General features: G+C 38.7%; 1 pseudogene; it reads left to right on the forward strand.

Annotated features, from left to right (window-relative positions):
* Positions 1 to 1,192: 1,192 nt before the first annotated feature.
* On the forward strand, positions 1,193 to 15,246 carry LOC127673245 (zinc finger protein 431-like; annotated as a pseudogene).
* The last annotated feature ends 8,057 nt before the right edge of the window (positions 15,247 to 23,303 follow it).

A 23,303-nucleotide genomic window follows, 5' to 3' on the forward strand; every position in this document is an offset into this window, starting at 1 on the left:
ATTTGTTAGTGAGTACATATGTGCATGTCCTTTTGGGTCTAGGATTCCTCATTCAGGATGATATTCTCTAGTTGTACACATTTGCCTGCAAAAATTTTTGTAAAATAAACATGTCTTTAAGCTGCTTTATATCCATATCTTTAGTTTTGAAATATAGCCAAATATATATTTTCTATTTCTCAGGATGGCATATGTTCATGATGTCAATATTATCTGAACTTTCAGGGTAATTGTGTGCCTGGTGTATGCCATTCTGCCTCAGTCTTGTGTTTGTTCTGAAATGTTTATATTAATACGACACTTTTGCCTGTGTGCATGAATAAGAATATCATATTTCTCACCTTTACTATTGTCAGAAGATGGCCTCAGAAGTCTTTGTTTTGAAGTAATGAGTAGTTGTTGGTCCTGTGTGTTTGTGAGAAATTGACCACCATTATGTGGAGGACAAGCAAGAGCTCTCCACTGATGAATTCTCTCTCCAAACCTACATTGCTTTTTTATAATCAACATTTATATTACTATTATTTTCATCTGTTCATTTGTAACTATTTAATCATGCATTGTCTTTTAGTAAAATTTTATTAATGTTATAGTTTAAACTGTTGCACTTTATGTTCCTGCAACATTAACACAATTCTGAAATGAATGTATGATTCGTTGTAGGAACTTTTAGTAAAGAATTGTGAGTTCTCTATCATTTTTGTTTCCTTGGTTGATTTTGGTAGAGTGTTGATGTTCTTAATATATAACTTTTGGTCTCCTAGAACACATTACATAGGCCATGCTGCCATCAAGCTAAATGACATATACCTGCGTGTAACTCTGTGATTAAAGTCATGAGCAAATACACCCAGCTTGCCCATGAGTTTTGTAGTTAGTAATCGTTCATACAATTTTTCAGATATGTGCTCAGTATTGTGGATCTATTTCCCCTGCATCAACCTCTCAATTGGCATTTCTCTGGCAAGGCTGTAGCCTATTCAACATGTTCAAAATTGACACACCTAAATCTTATAAATCAAGATCCCTCTAAAATGACACAGTGATTATAAATTCTGAGTCAAAATATAAGTGCATCATGTGCAAAAATTATATGTATATGTTTTTGAGGAAGCATATATTTCCTTTACAGTGATGTTAATATGATCCTTTGTGTTATACACACGTATGGGATATTTAGGATGCCGTGACTTTTGATGATGTACATGTGAACTTCACTGGGGAAGAGTGGAATTTGCTGGATCCTTCCCAGAAAAATCTCTACAAAGATGTGATGTTGGAAACCTACCTGAACCTCGAAGCTATAGGTAAGACTATTATTTTTTTTCTAAAGGAAAGAAATGTTTCTTGGTTATTGATGATCTTCTATTATTTTAATTGTGAATAATGAAGATTGGGCTGAATAATTCTGTTTTACTGAATTTTAATTGTAACATTCATAATGCAGTGATTTAATTCACAGTACTTTGAATTTTGCCTAATTTCCAATTGTATATCATTGATTTTCTGGTACTGTGTTTTAGGCTATTATCGGGGAGACCATCATCTTGAAGAAAATTGTCAAATTAGTAGAAGACATGAAAGGTAATTTTTATGTGCAAGATGATACAACTTTGCCTCTGAGGAAGTGTCCACATGTTCTGGAGTCTCCATTGAAAAGCAAGAGTGTAAAATAACAGTCCTATAAGAGTAGCTCCAATTATAATATTCTGACAAAACCATATATATATACCATAAGATCTGATATCTGGTTAGTGTATCCATTTGATATGTAGCTCCTTTAGAACTATGCTATGCACCTGTCAATCTGTATAGTCTCATAGTACTTAGAAATTGTATATTGAATAGAGAAAAAATTATATCCAAAACATCCTAATAAGCATAGTAAGCATAGTAAGATTATAGGGATATTGAAGGATGCAACACATTTTTTTTTGTTCTAGAACAATGAGAAGGTATATAGCATTCTGCCTTTGATAGACATTAGGAATATGATGTACATTTGCAACTAAGTGATTTTATAGTTTTACGGGAAATATCCCCAAACTCATAGTGTAGAAAATCTTTATGGGTACTAGGAATTTGGAAATTTTTCTGTGTATCCTGGTTCACAGTAAAATGTGTTGCAATTCACTCTATAGGGAAAATTATGAATGTAATTAGTGTTGCAAAGATGAGAGTTGTTCAATCTTTCTTCAGATAGCTGAAATATATTATATAAAAATCCCTTATATAAAGAGAATGTTATAAATGTGAGCCATGTAATAACGATCACAAGTGACTTGAACAACTCATGATGAGGGAGAATACCATAAACATGCAAAGGGCTAAAACCTTAGGATCTGATGCTTGTCTACCATATACCAAATTGTAAGCATAATTCGAACTGATTACATGATTCATAAGAGTAATTAATATAGTAAAGATTTCACATGTGCTAATTATAGTTGCAGGCCTTTAAGAAGTCATAGTGGAGAGAAACCATATGAATGTAAAGTCTTTGCAAGATCCAGTCATCTTCAATATCATAAAAGAACACATACTGGAGAGAAACCATATGAATGTAATCAATGTTGTAAAGCCTTTGCAAGACCCAGTCATCTCCAAAGACATAAAAGAACACATACTTGCGAGAAATCTTATGAATGTAATCAATGTGGTAAAGCCTTTGTACATCACAGTTTTCTCAAAAGACATAAAAAAACACATACTGGAGAGAAACCTTATAAATGTAATCAGTGTGGTAAAGCATTTGCATGTCACAGTTATCTCCAATATCATAAAAGGACACATACTGGAGAGAAACCATATGAATGTAATCAATGTGGTAAAGTCTGTGCAAGACCCAGTCATCTCCAATATCATAAAAGAACACATACTGGAGAGAAACCTTATGAGTGCAATCAATGTGGTAAAGCCTTTGCACAGCACAGTCATCTCCAATATCATAAAAGAACACATACTGGAGAGAAACCTTATGAATGTAATCAATGTGGTAAAGCATTTGCATGTCACAGTGGTCTCCAATATCATAAAAATACACATACTGGAGAGAAACCTTATAAATGTAATCAATGTGGTAAGGCCTTTGCACAGCGCGGTACTCTCCAATATCATAAAAGAACACATACTGGAGACAAACCATATGAATGTAATCAATGTGGTAAAGTCTTTGCAAGACCCAGTCATCTCCAAAGACATAAAATGACACATACTGGAGAGAAACCTTATGAATGCGATCAATGTGGTAAAGCCTTTGCATGTCACAGTGTTCTCAAAAGACTTAAAAAAACACATACTGGAGAGAAACCTTATTAATGTAATCAATGTGGTAAAGCCTTTGCATGTCACAGGTATCTCCAATATCATAAAAGAACACATACTGGAGAGAAACTTTATGAATGTAATCAATGTGGTAAAGCCTTTACAAGACCCAGTCATCTCCAGTATCATAAAAGAACACACACCGGACAGAAAACTTATAAGTGTAATCAATGTGGTAAAGTGTTTTCACCAGGGATAAGTCTCCAAATTCTGTGTGCCGGAGAGAAACTTAATGAATATGATCAAAATTGAGTGGGAGTTAGGAGGGTATCATTGTAGGATATGATAGACATGGGTGCTTGGGATTATTTCCATTCTGGAGATTTTTTTTTTTTTTATGCTTTTGCAAAGAAATTTGCTGCCCTCGTCTGAAGAGTTTCCTTGAGGTTACGGTAAAGATGTTTACATTAATTGTATTGACAAAGTAAGTCACGAAAATCACTGCATAGAATTTGGCATGAAAATTTTTAACAAACATAGAAACTAAGAAAGGAATAATAAAAAAAGAAAGGTTCAAAATACAAGGCATCATCAGGAAGTTGAATGAAGTTTAATCGTCTGATCAAGGATATTCAATGGCATTAAAGGAATGTTTACATTAGGACAAGATTACATTCAGCTAAACATATGGGTTTGCAGTTTTATGAAAGAGAACTGTATCATGTTATGAATTATTATTACCTGGATACTGTTTTGATGTAGACACAAGAAGATACAATTATGTGTCAAATTGCCAAGAGATGGAGTTGGATTCTGGGTTCTGAATTTAAAATATAAACAGAAAAGCTTAGTTCCAGGCATGGTGTTACATGCTTTTTAACCCACCATTCACGAGACAGAGTCATGCAGATCTTTGAGATCAAGGTAGATCTCTAAGCAAGTTCCAGGAAAGCCAAGATTAGGCCGTGATGTATTTGAAATATTGAATGGAATAGAAGGAGCCATTTTCCAGCCCCAGTAAGCACCAGAACTCTGAGAATTTTATCCTGAAGTGGTGTTGAATATTGTCAGAGAATTTTACATTACCTCATGAGATGATCAATTCTTGGTTTTTCTTACTTTAGTCCCATTTTGTTGATCCATCACTTTTTCTAGAATGAAGCCTTCTTCATTGTTAATGGAGGACGATCTTTTGATGTGTTTCATATTTTATTTTATTTGTTTTTTCTTTTAAGTATTTTTGAATCTGTGGTTTTAGGGATAATTCGTCTGTAATTCTCTTTAATTGCTCAGTCTTTCCTGACTGGATATATGAGTAATCAGGGGTTCAGAAAATTAATTGACTAATAATTATTTTGTTTCTATATTGTTAAATACACTGAATTCTTGTTAAATCCTCTTTGAAAGTCTGGTAGATTTCTACCCTAAAACTCATAGACGTAGGCTCACATTGGGGACATATTTTTAATGAAGTCTGTTTTCCTTCATGTTTATGTCAGTTTATGTTGTTTTTCTCTAGTTTAATTTTGGGATGTGGAATCTATTGAGGAAGTTAGCTATTTCTTTTAGAATTTCCAAGTTGGTGGAGTGCACCCTTTTTAAACTATGTCTTTACGACTCTCTGGATTCCTTCATTACCTGTTAATTAATCTCCCATTTCATTTTAGATTTCATTAATTTGTATATTCTTTATCTTTTAATAGGGGTTTGTTTATCTTGTCTAATAAAAGGATCAAAAGACCAACTCCATGTTTCATTAATTCTCTGAATAGTTCTCTTTCTATTTTATCAATTTCATCCCCCAACTTGAAAATTTCTTGATGCCTCCTCCTCGTTTTCTTTGCTCCCTCACTTCTTTTTGTTGTAACCTTTAAAACATGCTGTTAAATTGCCAGCATGGGAGTTCTCCAATTTTTTCATGTAGGCATTTTGTGTTGTGAACTTTCTTCTTAGCTCCACTTTCATTTTCTTTGTGTTCCATGAGATTGTGCATGTTGCATATTCGTTTCCAATGAACTCTAGAAAGTCTCTGATTTCTTCCCTTTTTTCTGTGTAGACCCATTTTCTCTCAAACATTAGTTTGTAGTCAGTTAGCTGTCCTCCCTCATCTCTTACAACACTGAGACATCAACAGGTTTTTGGCTCAGATCATATATTTTGTCTCATCAGAGTGTGGGGACTCCTGGGTCTGGTGCAATCAAGGACATGAGGAACCCAATTTCTAGGGCCCACCCACTGGACTTTCTTGTTGCTCTCTGGGGTGCAATTTAGTCCTTCCCCATCAGATCAGTCCTCTCTTTACAAATGGCCCCATGGGTATGAGAGGTAACAATAGCACACCAGACATTTGTGTCTTGTCTTTTCTCAGCTCTAATGACATTTTCAGAGCTGCCAGTTCAGCTTCCTGGGCTGACATTCCTGCCAGGTGTGGTCCTCCACATGTGATCTCGGTATTTGACACCACCGCTGCCCCAGCGTACCTCTGTCCATCCTGAATGAGGCAGTTGCCATTGGTGAACCCTGATACCCCTACTTCTATTTGAGCAGTCATAAAGAGGCCCATCCAGCAAGGTCAGGGTCCAACAGCAGGGCAGCTGAGGAGATACTCTGGGGGGATTCAAGAAGAGAGGCCGGCATGAGTCCATCTGGTATCATTTTTACCCAGAAGCCATTGTGAGTGAGGTGTAAATAGAGTGGTTGTTAGCTTGTGCCAATTGGTTACACATTGGCCATTGGCTAATGCCAGGACCCCTGGTCTGAGTATGCAGTCAACAGGTCTACAAAGGTCACCTGAAGTTGGCAGAGTAAGGCTTTTTTTCTTTGCAGAGGCTTAAATAGCCTCAATTTTAAGGCATCTAAGAGGTCCTCCATTTTGTTTTCTTATGTAGCCTCTGGAAAGTCATTTATAAACTGAAGAAGAGACTCTATTTGTAGGTTTTAGTACAATATAGTGTTGAACTTTATCAACAAAAGATGATGGGTTTCCATTTTACTTTTAGGGTAACCCTGGTCTTGTGGTGGGGGCACTTTTGATTCTCAGGGCCCCCTTATCTCCTTTTTAAGCATCACTTATGGTCTTCTGATTTGGCCTTGGCTGACAACAGGATCTTTCCCAGGTCTCCAGTCTGTTGCTTCTGTCCTCCCATCTGCGTCTCCTCTGCAGTCTGTCCTCCATTAAATACTCTCTTTGTCACTGTCCTTAAATCTCAGACAACTCTTTCCTAACTACTCCACCCTCTGGGGCTTTGTCTTCATAGCTGGTGTTCCCTGATTGACAAAAGCTCAAGCCACTGTGCCTTTGCTTCTGATGATTCAGGGTCCATGGGTGTGTATTGTCAAACATGTCTCCATGACCCTGTATAAAAATAACTGTAGGGCTTTTATTTTCTCTCTGCCTAATATTATTCACTCTGGACTAATTTGTGAGCCATCTTGTGGCCACCGTGAGACCTGCCAGCAGAGATGGACAGTGGACAAAAGGCCTCCTCTTACCTTCAATGGTGTTGCAATCCCAGTCTGTGTGAGTTAGGGGAAAGCAAGCATATTGGGGGGGGGACCCCAAGGTGGGGCGAGGAACCAGCTCCCTGGCCTCTTCTGTAGTGAAGGGAACCTGGAAAATATGGCAGACGTAGACTGTCTCACATTATTATGTCCATCAAGTCAAAATCACTTCATCAAGTCACCTCATCAAAGTCGCTAGTCAACATTACACCTTTAACCTCACTTTTTCAAAGTCAACTTGCTCAGAGAAACACAAATGCAGCACACAAAAATACAAATAAAACCTTCCCTGTCTATTACAGATACAAGAAACAACCAGAAAGTGGCACTCATGAGAAAGACTTCTCCCCAAACACAATCCATTTTTTCTTTACATCAGGCAGACATGAGAAATAACCAGGAAGTGGTGCACACCCATAAGAAAAGAACCAGAGTGGTGGGCGTCTCTCTACTGTCCTGAGCCCAGGATAAATTAATGAATTTGCATGAATCATTTAATTTGAATAAATTTGCATATATTACTAGCTTTTACTAAATGTATGTGGTGTGTGTGAGCATGTGTGTGAGGCTGGGGTATGACGGTGAGCAAGGGGCAAGAAGTGAATTGATGATTGATCAATAACCAACAATGGACCAATTGATAATCAATACCTAGTCAAAGATCATTGATCAATAACCAATAATCAATTGATTGATAATCAATACCTAATTGATGATCAGCCGATATTCACGTATTTCACACTGAGTTTCAGGATTCCTCCCAGGTCCTGCCATAGCCACAGCTCCCAGATATGTCTTTACTCACTGACACCTGCCACAGATACAAAATCAAGGCCTCGTTCCCAGAAGGATGTGACACTGTGTAGAATCAGGGAACAGATAAAGGCCCAACCAGAAACAAAATTCAGCCACACCCATGAAAATACTCAGCTTGTAATAACACAACCAACCAGCAGGTGGCGCGCACAGAAAACGAATGTGGCACCACTGAGCCCTGGATGGAAAGGATACAGCCCGCAGTAACAAGGACCAACCAGCAGGTGGAACTCACGCACACATTAATTCTTACAGAATGTGTATATATTTGCATATATATGCAACATATATTGGTGTGTGTATATATTTGCCTGTATATATTGATGTGTGTGTAAATATTTGCATATATATATATATATATATATATATATATATATATATATATATATAGAGAGAGAGAGAGAGAGAGAGACTGTAAAATTGCATATATTAACTTCTGATGGTCACATAGCAGAAAAATAACTCTTAAATACATTCTGCTATACATAAATATCAGGGTCTTGATCAGCCACCATCAAATAATTTTCCTTCTGTAATAGATCAAATCAAATTCAAAACCCATAGGCAGACAATTTTTAGGATGTGAAAAAATTTTGAACACACACTCACAACTGGGATGTCTCTATAAAATCCCTTTCCTCAGGACTCAGGATATATTTGTGCCTGTCCTCCAAGAACCTCATCCATCTTCACCCCCTCAGCACTGGAGGAGAACACACCATTTCAACTGAGGGTGTTCACCTGCTTGCCCCTCCCTTTTGTGGCCATTGATCCTGCACTCATCATGACCTGACTTCATAGCTTTCTTGAGAATTCTTCACAGCACATCTCCTTCTTCTTGAAATCAAAGTGGATAACCTGTTACTTAAATTGCAGTGGAGGCATAAAGATGACTCATCAGTAGAAGGAGCCCAGGTAAGAGCCCAGGCTCTTAACATTAAAGAGGGATTTTAGGAAACATGTGTTTGCTATGTGATTTCATACGATTCCCTTCTACTAGATGATACATATGAATAAAACAGGGGAGTAAACCAGGAAACAGATGACAAACACTGTGGAAAACTATTGATAGTCAGCACATCTTTTTCAATGGCAAGGTGGGGACAAAAACCACAATTGTGTTAACACAGGTTTTCTAGGTCAACATATCTCATATAGAGAGTGAATTTTTCTGTGTATGTAGAAAGGAGATTTATTATAATGTCTCAGAGATAGTTGTTCTCTTCTTCCAATAATGGCTGTTTTCCAAAGGAAACTTGAAAATCAAGGACTTATCTTCTGCTGAAAAGGATTTTCAATTTCTCTGAACCCAGCATGAAATCATACAACAAAACTCCTGTTTCCGAAATTCACTCTTTAAAGTTAATAGCCTGGGCACCCTTCCACTTGTGGGTCAGATTGATTCCTTCACTGCACCTGAGGAATGGGCTATGCAAGCTATTCACCTTGATTACAGGAAGAGGAAGGCAACTGCAGTGAGGAAAGCTCAGAAAAGGTCTGAATTTAGGTCCTGTTAAGTGCAGAGTCATTGCTCACAAGGGGAGAAGCAGGCCACTGAGTAGCCTGAGTTGGAATTGTGGGTCCTCCCATAGGGCTGGTTGGTGTGAAATACCTCGTGCAAGGCAGGCACAAATGCTAAGGAAGTGCAAACAACTCCTAAGGTCTGGGAAAAAAGTTTGGTCCTGGACGAGAAGCACACTTTAACCTTGAGGAGTGGTAAGGCTTACTGCCCAATCCAGATCTCCAGCCAGACCTGCCAATCAAAGAAAGAGGCGGGATCTTCCCGGAACCTTGCTGCAAATTCCCTGTGGCTGTGCAGGCCAGAATAGTTCACTGTTTCCTGCTCTGCAATCTGCTGTTCCGTGCTGTGCTGTGAGGAGACCTCAGGGAAACCCTGAAATCGAGAAATGGTAAGCACAGGAGATCTGCCCACAATGGGGAGGAACAGGTGGTTGAACAGTGGGTGCTGGGGTGGAGGGTCCTATCAGGGGTTGGATGGGAAACATTAGCTAGATATGACTATGTGTGAGGTTTCTAGTGGTGCTTCTATCTTTTTCAATCAGTTGGTGACCTCAGAATATCTTCCCTATTAGGGCTGAACCTTCCCAAATCATTTGGACCATTGGTTTGCTTTTAGAAATAGCATGGCTGCTTTTTTTTTTTTTATTCCGCAGCATGTTTCCAAAACATTTTGTGTTTTACACTACACACTGAGAGGGCTGATATGAATCTACGAGGTTGATTTTAACATGTGACTATTCTTTGTTTTGTTTTTTTGTACTATTCCTATTTCTTTACATGTATAGTGTTTTGAATATTGTGTGGAAAGGGGACCTTTTTTTGTTCCAATCTATTTGGTATTTTGGATGCGTCTTGTACCTTAATAGGAATCAAAGTTTTAGTTTAGAAATTATTCTTTTAGGATTTCATTGAAACGACTTCCTTGTCCTTTGAGCTGATATTCATCTTCTATTATAGTCAATCATAGTTTTTGCTTTTGATATGTTACAGTGTTCCTGGTTATTTAGTGCCAGGAATCTTTTAGCGTCCAAATATTTTTTGACCAATAAGTTCATTTATTCTATTTACATTCCTTTCCCTGTTCGGTGTGTGAACCTAGCCTCTGTAGTTTTCCATGTGCAGGCAATTTCAATGGCCTGCTCTCAGGGACTTAGCACCTGCTTAAATCATTACCTGCCTCCATCAACTGCTGATGTTGTCCGGTGTGCTTTATATACATAGAGCACTAGCTTCAGCTGCTCTCTATATATGTTCTTTGTTTCTGTTCTCTACACACGCCCCCTCTAAAGTCTTTCTCTACTCTCATCATGCTCTCTCTGCTCCCTATGTGTTTTCCAGTCTGCAGGTCCTCTTGTGTACCTCTATCCCTTCCCCAGGTTCTCACTCCTTTCCTTTCGACAAAACAACCTCTTTTGTATCAAAACTCTTGCATGTTTTAATTTTTGAGGACCTGCTGTGACAGGACACCTTGGATTTGACTTCCTTTCTGATTTTAAATGATTTAATTTTCCAGATATTGCCTTGAGACAATTGAACCATGTAGGAGCTCCTGAATACTATTAGGATCACTGTAGACTGAATGCATGTTTATCACAGGATGAACCTGAGCCTATAGCATTCAGGGTCAGAATGGAATTGATTGTGTCCCCTGGATATCCCCCCACACTGTGGGGCTTCAAGTTTCTGCTGGGTTAAGTTCATCCTCTCCCACTGAGGCCAGACATTGGAGTACAGTAAAAGGAACAGTTATCAAAGATAGGCTTTAGGGACAGCCCCTGTTCCAGTTGTTGGAGGACAGTCATGGATATTAATCTGTACTTCTGCTATTTATGTGCTAGGGGCCTTATTCCAGTCAGTGTCTGCTATTTGGTTGATGACTCAGTCTCTCAATATCCCCAACGTTAAAGGTTAGTTTAGTCTGCTAGACAACCTGTGGAATTCTGACCATCTTCAGGACATTCAATACTTCCCCAAGTCTTTCTAGGGAATCTCCAAGTTCTATCCCATGTTATACTGCGGTTCTCGGCAGCCATTTCAGTCAGCTGCTGGGTGAAGCCTCTCATTGGACACGTATGCAAGGCTCCTGTCTGGGAGCATAACAGAATATATATATATATATATATATATATATATATATATATATATATATATATATATATATATATAATAATATCGTGCATTGGAGCTTGCACATAAAATTGCGTCTCCAGTTGGACCAGTTTCATTGGGCATTTTCTCAGTCTCTGCTCCAGGTGTGTACCTGCTTTTTTAGGAAAGGACAGATTTTATTCTGTGTTTCCACTGTGCTGTAATTGAAACTGATCCTTCAGGTTTCTTCTCATGCTCTCAAACAGTCATCATTTGGACTCTGTCCCTAAATCACATAAGATGATGTAGACACATTTGTTATTCAATGCTAAGCTATTTTGCAATCCTGTTGGTTTAATATTTGTAATTGTATTCCTTTTGTTTTCATTTTCAATACAAATTTTCTCTGTGAAGCTCTTTCTGTCTTGAGAGTCAATGTAGAAACCACATAATCCAGGTGGCTTGCACAATAAGTATATGCATTTGTGCAGCTCTTCATCCACACCTTTAATTTTGAAATGCTGCCAAATATATAAGTTATATTCTGTTTCTCAAGATGGCATATGTTCATGACATCGGTACTACCTGAGGCTTCAGTGTCATTGGATCCCAGAGATAGGCAGCAGTTTTAGGGACAGTCCCTGCTCCAGTTGTTGGAGAACCTCCATGAAGACTTCCCTTAAATTCTGCTACTTGTGTGCCAGGGGGCCTTAATACAAACGATGTATGCTATTTGCATTTGTATTTATGTATAATGTTCTTCCTCACTCTTGTGGTTGTTCTGGAAATTTTGAATGAATAGGAGTGTGCATGAATACGAGTATCATGAATTCCTCATCTTTACTGTTGTCAGAAGATGTCCACATAACTCCTGATCTTGAAGTAATGGATAGTTGTTGATATCCATGCATATGATAGAAATTAACCCCCATTATGTAGAAGATCAATGAGAGCTTTCCACTGCTGAGCTCTCTCTCCTGCCCTACATTGCTTATTTATGATCAACATTTACACTGCTAGTATTTTCATCTGTCTATTTGTAACTGTTTAAACATGTATACACTTTTAGTAATTTTTTTTTAATGTTGCAGTTTAAACTGTTGTACTTCAGGTTGCTGCAAAATGAATAAAGAACTTCAGTGAATGTACAATTCTTTGTAGGAGCTTAAGCAAAGAATAGCATGTTCTCTATCATTTTTGTTTCCTTGGTTGATTGTTGCAGGGAAATGAAGGCCTGGATACATAACTTAATCTGTCCTGTAACGCGGTCCACAGACATGCTGGCATCCAACTTAATTACATACACCATTTTGTACCTCTTTAATTAAAGACATGAGCAAATAAACCCAACTTGCCCATCATGTTTGTAGTTAGTAATTGTTCCTACAATTTTTGCAAATGTGTGATCAGTATTGTGGATCTGTTTCCCCTGCCTATCCCTCTCAATTGGCATTTCTCTGGCAAGGTTGTATCCAATTCAACAAGTTCAAAAGTAATACAGGTAAATCTTATAATTCAAGGTCCTTCTAAAATGACACTGTGATGATAACTTCTAAGACAGCAAATAAGTGGATCAAGAGCAAAAATTATATGAATGTTTTTGAGGAATCATATATTTCCTTTACAGTGATGTTAGTATCATGCTTTGTGTTATACACATGTATGGGTTATTTAGGATGCAGTGACTTTTGATGATGTGCATGTGAACTTCACTGAGGAAGAGTGGAATTTGCTGGATCCTTCCCAGAAGAATCTCTACAAAGATGTGATGATGGAAACCTACCTGAATCTCAAAAGTATAGGTAAGACTGTTATTTTTTTCCTAAAGAAAACAAATGTTTCTAGGTTATTGATGATCTTCAATTATTTTAATTGCAAATAATGTAGATTGACCTGAATAATTCACTTTCACTGAATTTTCATGGTAACTTTCACAGTGCAGTGAACATTCACAGAAACATTCATTTTCTTGTATTGTATTTTAGGATATAATAAAGACCATCATCTTGAAGAACATTGTCAAAGTAGAAGAAGACATGAAAGGTAATTTTCTTATGAAAGCTAATACAAATTTACATCTGAGGAAATTTTAATATCTTCTGGACTCTCAACCAAAAAGAAAGAGTATAAAATAACAGTCCTTTAAGTGTAGGTATGATTATAATATTTTTATAAAACCATGTACCTCAAGAGCTGTTATGTGATATGTGTATCCATTGATATGTAGCTCCATTAGAGATAGTCTGTGGAACTACACATCTGTATATTAGTACTTAGATATTGCACATTGAATACTGATAAATTTATATCCAAAATATTGAAAGAACTAGGCCAGATAGACCATAGTAAATTTGAGATACACATATTCTTGCAGTAAAATGGTTAAGTTTGGTGAGAGGGCATTTATGAGAATCAAGAATGTTGTTGTGGAGAATCATTAATCTATATTGTACATGTTATGAGAAACAAAATTTAAACAGTGTGAATGCAATGTGTAAACATTTCATTTGTCATTCTTTTTTATTAGGTATATTATGTGTCATGTTTCACAATGGATAAAAATCATGGGAGTATAGAGTTATTGAAAGAAGAAACATAAAGTCTTTGTTCTAAAACAATGAGAAGATATGTAGTATTCTGCTTTTGAGAGAAATTAGGAATTTGATAGACATTTGCAATTAATTGGTTTTCTAGTTTTGCAGAGAACATGTCCAAACTCACAGGGTAGAAAATCTTTATGGGTAGTAGGAATTTAATTTTTTTTCTATGCATCCTGGTAGTGTGTTGTAATTCACACTACCGGAAAAATTATGAATACAATCACTGTTATAAACATCAGAGTTGTTCAACTTTCTTCAGATAGCTAAAAATATATTATAAAAAAATCCCATATAAAATGAGGGTGTTATAAATATGAGCCATGTAATAACCAACACAGGTGTCTTGAACAACTCATTATGAGGGAGAACACCATGAACATGCAAAGTGCAATAAACCTTAAGATCTGGTGATTCTTTACCATTAGACCAAATTGTAAACATAATCCATATTGATTACATGATTGGTCAGAGTAATGAATATGGTAAAAGTTTCTCATGTGCTAATTATCATTGTAGGCATGTAAGAAGTCACAGTGGAGAGAAACCATATGAATGTAATCAATGTGGTAAAACTTTTGCAAGACTGAGTAATCTTCAATGTCATAAAAGAACACATAGTGGAGAGAAACCTTATAAATGTAGTCAATGCGGTAAAGACTTTGCAAGACTGAGTTATCTCCAGTCTCATAAAATAATACATACCGGAGAGAAACCTTACAAATGTAGTCAATGTGGAAAATCCTTTGCACAGCACAGTACTTTACAATATCATAAAAGGACACATACTGGAGAGAAACCTTATGAATGCGATGAATGTGGTAAAGCTTTTGGAAGACCCAGTCATCTCCAAAGACATAAAATGACACATAATGGCGAGAAACCTTTTGAATGTAATCAATGTGGTAAAACCTTTGCAATACTGAGTAATCTCCAATGTCATAAAAGAATACATACTGGAGAGAAACCGTATAAATGTAGTCAATGTGGTAAAGCCTTTGCACAGCAAAGTTCTTTCCAATATCATAAAAGAACACATACTGGAGAGAAACCTTATGAATGCAATCAATGTGGTAAAGCTTTTGCACAGCACAGTAATCTCCAATATCATAAAAGAACACATACTGGAGAGAAACCTTATGAATGTAATCAATGTAGTAAAGCCTTTTCTTTTCAGAGTAATTTCCAGAGACATAAAAGAACACATACTGGAGAGAAACCTTATGAATGTAATCAATGTGGTAAAGCATTTTCATATCACTGTGATCTCAAAAGACATAAAAGAATACATACTGGAGAGAAACCTTATGAATGTAATCAATGTGGTAAAGCATTTTCATATCACGGTGATTTCAAAAGACATAAAATGACACATACTGGAGAGAAACCTTATGAATGTAATCAATGAGGTAAAGCTTTTTCATTTCAGAGTAAGCTCCAAAGACATAAAAGAACACATAACAGACAGAAACCTTATTAATGTAATCAATGTGGAAAAGTATATTCACAAGTGAGAAGTCTCCTAATTCTCTGTTCTAGAGATAAACCTAATGAATACAATCATGAATTAAGTGGGAAGTTCAAAACATAAGGCTTCATCAGGAAATTGAATGAAGTTAAATCCTGTGATCAAGGATATTCATTGGTATTAAAGGAATGGTTACATTATGGCAAGATTCCATCCAGGTAAACAAATGGATTTGCAGTTGTATGAAAGTAAATTTCATCATGTTAGGAATCATTATTACTTGGTTATTGTTTTCATGTTGAAGTATGAAGATACAAGTATGTGTCAATCTGACAAGGGATGGATATTGATTGCTATTCTGGGTTTTCAAATTAAGATCTAAAAGGAAAAGCTTCTGTCTAGGTTGGGTGTTGAATGCTTTTTATCCCAGCATTCATGAGACAGAGCCCTGCAGATCTCTGAGATCAACGTAGATTTCTGAGTATGTTCCAGGACATCAAAGCTTATGGTTATGGATCAAGCCTCGTTGCAACAAAAGACCACAACACACTAAACATGCAAGTACCATGGGTTGATAAACTAGAATAGACAGAGCAGTAGATTGTAGTCAATTACAACATAGGGTTATAAAGAGGAAAGATCTGGAGAAGAGACCCAATCTCTTTGGAGGATCAGAGATGATCATTTGTGTATCCTGGACATTGAAAGAAGAAGCTATGATATTGACATTAATTTTGGTACCTCAAGTTTTTGAGATGTTGGAACTGTGTGATAACTGCCCAATAATGTAATAAGACCAGTCTAAGGGAAAGAATTATGTTTTAGTAAACAAAGCAGCAAGGAGTTGTAGATCTGAAGAACACGTTGACATTGGACATGGAAGATGCAGAGTTTTGAGATTGCTCAGCTGGCTTTGGTCTTCCTTAGGTCCAACATTTCCTCATTATTACCTTTAGGAATGATATAGTATATCCTTTGAATTTTAAGGTATATAATGTTCTTTTTGTTTTTGAATGTGTAGGTAACACTTGCATGATAGGATTTATCACAGAAGAGACTTTGACCATTGGACTTTTAACATTTTTGAGACTTTGACCAATACTGGTGCCTTTTGAGCACTAGGGACATCTAAATTATTAATGAATTTATTGTTCCTTTACAACTTACATTATTCCTTTATTCCTGGCAGAGATCCAGCACAAAGGCATTCAGGTTTCTTGGAATGGGTTTGAACTTGCTGGCTTTGGCTTTGTTGGAGTAGGCATGGAATTTTTGAATTAGATGTGTCCCCGTAGGAGTGGGTGTGGCCTTGTTGTAGTTGGTGTGTCCCTTTCCTTTGGGTATGATCTTGTTGGAGTGGGGGTAGCCAGGTTGTGGTGGGTGTGGCCTTGTTTTAGTTGGCATGTCCTTGTTGGATTATATGTGGCCCTTTTGGTGCGGGTGTGTCCTTTTTGGAGAGAGTGTGGCCTTGTTGGAGTAGCTGTGTAAGTGTGGGTGTGGACTTAAGACCCTCTCACCCTAGCTGCCTGGAAGTCAGTCCTCCATCTCCAGCCTTGAGATGAAGATATAGAACTCTCAGCTTCTCCTGCTCCTCACCTGCCTGGATGCTGCCATGCTCCCGCCTTGATAACAGACTGACCTCTGACCTGTGAGCTGCTCCAATTAAATGTTGGCCTTTTAAGAGTCGCCTCAGTCATGGTGTCTGTGCACAGCAGTGAAAGCCCTACTGAGACACATGTCTTTCTTTTCCTTTTGAGAAAATGCTTTTATTAATAAGAAAATTGTTTTTAATAATAAAATAAACAAGCTGGACACTCAGAATGTGAATAAACATATTTTTAATTTTTTATGGTATGTGCATTGCTGTTTTGCCTGCATGTACATGTGAGGGTGTCATAAGTGCCTGCATATATATATATGTATGTATGTATGCATGTATGTATGTATGTTTGTATGTATGTATATACACACACATATACACAATGGAAAAGAAATCTATCTTCAATAAATAGTGCTGGTCTAACCAGCAATTGGTATGTAGAAAAACGAAAATAAACCCATATTTGTTATTTTGGACAAAGCTTAAGCCCAGGTGCATGAAGTACCTCTACATAAAACTGGATACACATATAGTAATAAAAGAAAAAAAATTGGAAAGAGTCTTGAATTCACTGGCACAGGGGTATATTTCCTAAACAGAACTTCAGCTGCTCAGGCACAAAGATCAAGAATTCATAAGTGGGGCCTCATGAAACTGGAAAGCTTTGGTAAGGCAAAGGGCATGGTCAAGAGGACAAATAGGAAACTTCTGATTGGGAAAAAGTCTTCACTATCCTCCCATCTTGTAGAGGGCTAATATATAAAATAGAGAATTCAAGAAGCTAACCATCAAGAAAGCAAAAAACTATATAAATAAATGGGTATGGAACTAAACAGATAATTCACAACATAGTTATCGTGGACAGATGAGAAGCACCTAAAACGTGTTCAACATTCTTAGTCATCAGGGAAATGCAAATCAAAATGACCCTGAGATTCCACCTCACACCAATCAGAATGGCTAAGTTGAAAAACTCAGGTGACAACACACGTGGGTGAGGATGTGGAGAAAGAGGAACACTCCTCTATTTCTGGTGGGATTGCAAAAGGGTAAAGACACTCTGGAAACCAATTTGGCGGTTCCTCAGAACATTGGAAATAGATCTACCTGAAAACCCAGCTGTACTTCTCTTGAGCATATACCAATGAGTTGCCCTAACACAGGATCATGTATTCCACTATGTTCACATTATTCTTATTTGTGATATCCAGAAGCTGTCCACAATCCAGATGTCCCACAACGGAAGTATTAATACAAAAAAATGTGGTCAGTTTACACAATGGAATGCTACTCAGCTACTAAAAAGAAGGTTATAATGAATTTTGCATGCAAATAGATAGAACTAGAAAATATCATCCTAGGTTAGGTAACTCAGACCCAAAACCATATGCATGCTGTGCACTCAAGAAGAAGTAGATATTAGGCAAAAGTACAAAATAGCCAGGATACAGAACTCAAGGAGGCTAAGAAGCCAAAGGACTCAATCACACTTGGGAGGGCAAAGAAACCAATCACAGGAGTACAGAGGACCTTGGGTCGGAATGAAATAGGGAGGGGAAGAGGGATAACCTGATCAGGTAATGAGGGGAACAGGGTTGGTGCTCTGAATGCCAGCAGAATGATTTTAAATAGGAAACCTCAGGAAGTAGGAGGTGGTCTAACCCTCTAGAATACACCAGAGAGCTGGGACATGAGAGACACTTAGATGAAATGCCCTACTGAGATGAGAGAGAACTTGTAGAATATACCTACAATAGAATGGCAGGACATCAAGTGGAGGGTTGGGGTTGCCATTCAATGGTAAATAATTCTGACCCACAAATGTACCTGTTTGAAAGAACAGCAGAAACAAAAGTGTAGAGGTGCCTAAGGATGGGGACGTCCAGTTACAGGCCCAAATTGAGATCCAGCTCAGAGTGAGGACCCAAGGCCTGACACTATTACTGAGTCTATGGTGTTACAAAGACTGACCTATTATGACTGCACTCTGGAAGGCCTAGCAAGCATCTGGTAGAGTCAGAACTAGATATTTGTATCCAACCTATGGACAGAAGTGGCTGACCCCTGTGGTTGAATTAGGGGAAAGCTGGAAGAAGCTGAGGAGAAGGGCTACCCATAGGAAGACCAGCAGTCACTATTAACCTGGCACACACTCAGACACCGAGCCACCAACCAGACAGCATACACCAGCTGATATGAGGCCCAAAATAGAAAATATTTTATAATTAATTATTGTTATTATTCTATTTTACTTAGTCACTTTAGATCCCATTAACTGGCTCCTTCCCTGTTACCCCTCCAACCATCCTTGCCCCTCCCTTCTCTTCTGTTCTCTTCTGTTCCAGTGGGGCACCCTGGGAAGGTACTATCCACCCTGGCACTCAAGTCTCTGGCAGACTTCCTCTCCCTGTGAGGCCACACAAAGCACCCCAAATAGTAGAAATTATCTCACTTACAGGCAACATCTTTTGGGGTACAGACACTCCCCACATCCTGACTCCTATCAGATGTTGAGGACCCACATGAAGGCTAAGCTACACATTTGCTACTTATAAGTAGGGATGTCTAGATCCAGCCAGTGTGTGTTCTTGGTTGCTGGTTCAGACTCTGAAAGTCCTAAGGGTCCAGGGTAGTTGACGCTTTTGTATATTTTGTGGCGTTCCTATTCCCTTCAGAACATGCAATCTTTCTTCCTATTCTTCCAAAAAATCCCCAATCTCTATCCACGCTATAGCCATAGTATATCAGACACTGGCTGTCTGATTTGATGCTGGGTGGAGTCTCCCAGAAGGCAAAGTGCTCCTGTCCGCAAGCATCACGGAGTATCAACAATAGTGTTGGGGCTTGGTGTTTGCCCATGGGATGGGTCTCTAGCTGGTCTTGTTATTGGTGGGACATTCACTTCGTCTCTGTTCACCACTTTATGCCTCCATTCCTGCATTACTTGTAAACAGGGTAAATTTTGTTTCGAATGTTTTTGGGTGGGGTGATGTCTCTATTGCTCCACTGGGGTTCCTGTCTGGATAGAGGAGGTGGCTTCTTCAGGTTCCATATCCCCAATTTAGTGAGCAAGGGCAAAGGTCACACCATTGATTCTTGGGCTCCTTCTTTGTCCCAGGCAATGTATCCTCCTCTTCAGCCCCGTCTGGTGCAGACTTGCATTCACTGTCATGGCCACCTGGCCATCTCTCCTCTGCTTTCCTGTACTTGACCTTGAATCCCCCACTCCCATACCCAATCTTTCCCTTCCAGTTCTCTTCCCCCATCTGTCTATTATGACTATTTTATTCTCCATTCTAAGTGAGATTCAAGATTCCTTGCTTTAGGATTCCTTTCTATTTAGCTGTTTTGGTCTATAGAGGTGGATATGGTACCTGTAATTTAAGGATAAAATCCATTCATAAATGAGTACTAATAAGTGGACACTTGGTAGTTTTGGTAACCACATGACTTTGATAAATAGAATGAGTTTGATAGTGTTTCTTCTGTTTTTATTTTGAGAAATTGTTTGAGGAGTATTGTAGTTAGCTTTTCTTGGAGAGATGGGAAGAATTCTGCACCAAAACCATCTGGCTCTGGGATTTTTTTTTTTTTTTTTTTTTTTTTTTTTTTTTTGGTTGGGAGAGTGTCAATGGCTGCTTCTATTTCTTTAGGCGTTGAGGGCTCTTTAAAAACATTACCTTATATTCATTTAACTTTGGTAAATGGTATCTGTCTAGAAAATCATCCATTTCGTTAAGATTTTCCTGTTTTGTGGAGTACAGGCTTTTGAAATAGACCTAAAACTCTTTGTGCTTCCTCACTGTCAGCTGTTATGTCTCCCTTTTCATTGCTGATTTTGTTAATTTGGATGCTATCTCTCTATCTTCTGCTTACTTCACTTAAGTAATTGCATATCTTGTTGATTTCCTCAAAGATCCAGCTCTTGGTTTGGTTGATTCTTTGCATTCTTTTCTTTGTTTCTAACTGATTAATTTCAGCTCAGATTTTGATTATTTCCTGCCTTCTACTCCTCTTTGGGGTGCTTTATTATTCCCTTTATTTTCGTAGAGCTTTCGGGTGTTTTATTGTGATGGCAATTCCTGGCTGTCAATAGTACTATGTGTGAAATGAATGACAATCTGGAAGTGGAGGACACACCTGTGATCCAGATCTTGAGGCTGGAAGGCACAGGCTTCTGATCTAAATCTTGGCAGGGATATCTTGAAGCAGAGTGGCCAGGAAAAGCTTAGTCCCAGGCTAATTAGTGCATGCCTTTAATCCGAGGAGACTGGGGCAATCAGATCTCTGACTTCATACTCAGCCTGGGACAAAGAAATTTCCAGATCCAGAACTGGTGGGGCACACCATTAATCTGAGCCACACCTCCTGCTGGAGGCATAATAAGAACACTGGAAGAAGGAGGACTCTCTCTGCCACCTTGAACTGATTTGCAAGTACATCTATTGTATCCTAGATCTTCAAGATTCCTGCTTGTACAGGAGACCAGCTGAAACTACTAGACTATTGGACTTCCCATTCACAGTTGCCCAATGTTGGGTTGGTTGGCCTGCAGATTGTAAGTTATTACAATTAATTCCCTTAATATAGAGAGACTGTCCATCGGTTCAATGGCTCCAGAGAACCCTATCAAATATGACTTTCACATTGCTGATATGAGAACTTTCTACTTTCTTTATTGAGGCCTTGTATTATGAACTATTCTCTTAGTGGCTATGCTCTCTGTAGTGTCTATTCCTGGTTGTCAACTTGACTATATCTGGAATGAACTACAATCTAGAATAGGAAGGCTCACCTATGATCCTAATCTGGAGGCTCAGAGACATAAGTTTCTGACCTGGATCTTGGCGTGGACATCTTGAAGCTTAGTGGCTATGAATTCCAGAAGATTAAGACAAGGACATCTCGAGTTCAAGATCATCTGGGATTAAAGGCATGGAGGCACACACCTTTAATGTGTGTCACGCCCTCTGCTGGAGACCCACATGCCTGTAATCTGTGCCACACCCTCTGTTGGAGATATATAAGGACATGGGAAGAAGGAAGATTCTTTCTCACTCTTCCTTACCTGCTTGCCACGTGGGACTGAGCAACTGCTAGATCCTTGGACTTCTATCCACAGCTGCTGCTGTCCATTTTTGGGTAGTTGGACTATAGACTGTAAGTCATCGACAAATTCATTAACTATATAGAGACTGGCCATACGTTCTGTGACTCTAAAGAACCCAAACTAATACAGACTGATTTCCCTGAATTTTATGAATGTGCTTTCATTATTACTGAATTCTATAATCTTTAATTTCTTCCCTGACTCAGAGATCAGTGAGCAGAGAGTTGTGTAGACTTTCTGCTGTTCCTATTTTTGTTGAAGGGCAGCTTTAACCCTTGGTGGTCTGACAAGGTACACGGTGTTATTTCAGTTTTCTTGTATCTGTTGATTTGGGATCTAGGATAGGGTCAGTTTGGAGAAGGATCCTTTAGGTGATGAGAAGAAGGTCTATTCCTCTGTGTTTACCAATGAGCTACATCAACAGTCACTAACATGGCTGCAAGGTAAAGTGGGGGTGGGGGAGCAGGCCACTCAGGGGGTTCTTCTATTTCAGGGTAGATCTTAGGAACAGGTGCTAGTGGAGTGCTGCGCTTGCCCCCCTACTTAGGCTTCAGTTTCATTTTCTTATCTGCAGCATCTCCTCTGGCAGCCAGGATCCTGGAGCCGGAACGATGGGGTGGGAGGAATGGTTGGGCCCACTGAGGTGGGGATCACGCCAAGTCTTCCCATACCGTGATGTACGGTTATTGGTCTGGATGTGATCCCGGTCCTTCGAGGAAAACAACAGCCTTCATGGCCCTAATGGTAGGCAAACCAACATTTCCTATGGGCGGCCATCCTACCCCAAAATCAGGCCATTCCGAGGAACAAAAGATCTGCCACTGTTTTTTTCTTAATTTCTACTGATAAATTCCGTCCTCTTGCCCTAATTTCCATCCAATGGGCCTTAGTCAAAGACAAAGGGATTGTCACTGTCTTCCCCATGACAAAAACAAAAAACAAAAGGTACAAGAACAAAACACAAACAGTAAACACTAGCACGTCCAAGCACACTCATCAGTGTCTGGACTTAAACAGCCAAACGCAACTTCTGACGGGGTGGGATTCTGCTTCCACTCCCTTCTCGGTAGAAGAAGCACTCTGTCCCCTTCATTCCTGAAAACCACCGTCAGGTCCCCCTGACTGTCCCTCACCCTGGGAGAGTCCTCCAAGGTTGCAGCCTCCTGGACTCTAGGATGTCTCTCTTTGCAGCAGCTGGGTCCTTATGGCCCGCAGCGGCAGCTGCAAACAAACTGTGGAGTGGAATTCTGCTTCCACTCCTATCTGTTAACAAACTGAAACCAAAACACATACACAGAGGTGCTGCACTCAGACACTCAGGACATTTAGAACAAAAAC

Source organism: Apodemus sylvaticus, chromosome 22 (assembly GCF_947179515.1).
Source record: "Apodemus sylvaticus chromosome 22, mApoSyl1.1, whole genome shotgun sequence".
NCBI lineage: Eukaryota > Metazoa > Chordata > Mammalia > Rodentia > Muridae > Apodemus > Apodemus sylvaticus.